The sequence below is a fragment of the Dipodomys merriami genome, unplaced genomic scaffold (assembly GCF_024711535.1).
Source record: "Dipodomys merriami isolate MVZ:Mamm:240054 unplaced genomic scaffold, mDipMer1.0.p SCAF_455, whole genome shotgun sequence".
Lineage (NCBI taxonomy): Eukaryota > Metazoa > Chordata > Mammalia > Rodentia > Heteromyidae > Dipodomys > Dipodomys merriami.
In genome coordinates, this window is record NW_027206019.1 from 561,323 (window position 1) to 562,660 (window position 1,338).

The 1,338-nt window shown below is 36.2% G+C and overlaps 1 non-coding gene across 1 annotated transcript; it reads right to left on the reverse strand.

Moving 5' to 3' along the window:
- Nucleotides 1–474: 474 nt before the first annotated feature.
- LOC138808564 (U6 spliceosomal RNA) lies at nucleotides 475–581 on the reverse strand. Its single transcript, XR_011366506.1, has one exon. It is a non-coding gene; the product is annotated as a U6 spliceosomal RNA (small nuclear RNA).
- Between the last annotated feature and the right edge of the window lie 757 nt (nucleotides 582–1,338).

Genomic DNA, 1,338 nt, shown 5'->3' on the forward strand with positions numbered 1-1,338 from the left:
TTTCTGATAATCCCGGACATATATTAGCTATTGAAAATAAGAGAAACCATGGGACCTATATTTCTTTGGAGTTGGCTTACTTCACTTAAAAATTTTTTTCCAAATCTTTCCATTTCCTAACAAATTGGGCAATGTCATTCTTTCTGATGGAGGCAGAGCATGCAATTGTATATATTTACCAGGTTTTCTTGATCCATTCATCTACTGAGGGGCATCTGGGTTGGTTCCATATCTTAGCTATGGTAAATAATGCTGCAATAACCATAGTTGTGCTGGTAGTTTTAGTATGGTCTTGTTTGTGATCCTTTGGGTAAATGAACAAAAGTGGGATTGCTGGGTCATAGGGGAGCTTTATGTGGAGTCGTTTGAGGAAACTCCATACTGCTTTCCAAAGTGGTTGAAGACTTTTACACTCCCACCAAGAATGCAGTAGGGTTCCCTGGTGGCCCCATCCCCTCCAGCATTTGTTGTTGTAAAAACATGGATTGCTTCACTAATTTTCAACTCGTCCTTGAGCAGGGGCCATGCTAATCTTCTCTGTATCATTCTGATGTTAGTGTATAGGCTGCCAGATTAAGCACAGAACATTTTTTATATAGAAGGTGTAATTTATTTTCTTAGTCAATTCCACAAAAAAGTAAGTTCAAAAGAATTGTCATGAAATTTTAGAATCATGCATTTCTTACATAAGCACACATTTTTGATGTTGGCATAATTTGTGGAGGGGAAGGGGAAAATGTTTAAATAGGGATACAGGTAGACCCATTGCAACAATGAAAGGAACTTTACAACTTTGGTATCTCTAATACTGCCATACCTGCAGATTGTAACTTCATTGCTTCTTTTGAGGTAAGTATCACTATTCCTGGGTCTGCTTGGACTGTGGTCCTCCTAACACAAGCAAAACACATAGCACGCATCAAATGGTTAGAGTTTCTGAAACTTCCTTTTTTTTTTTTTTTTTTTTTGGTCTGGGCTTGCCTGGAACTGCAATTCTCTAATCTCTGTTTTCTAAGTAGATAATATTAAAGGTTTGAGCCACTTTATCCAGTAAAAGTATACAATTTCAAGATATCTTGATATTGCCTATATTTGTGCTTAACATATATAGCTAACCTTAATTTTCTCCCTCTTTTGTTTAGTACTCTGTGTTGAAAACATTGACTTTCTTGATATACATGGCTTTGTTTTGGGTGGAATCCCATCACAATCCAAAAAATCTTCCAAAAAGTTTATGTCAAGAATCATGGAAAAGAAGGCTTCAGGTTGGAAAGAAAACACTGATCCTTAACTTATAATTGCAGTATATTTATAGTGTTAGTCAATACTTTCTGAAGT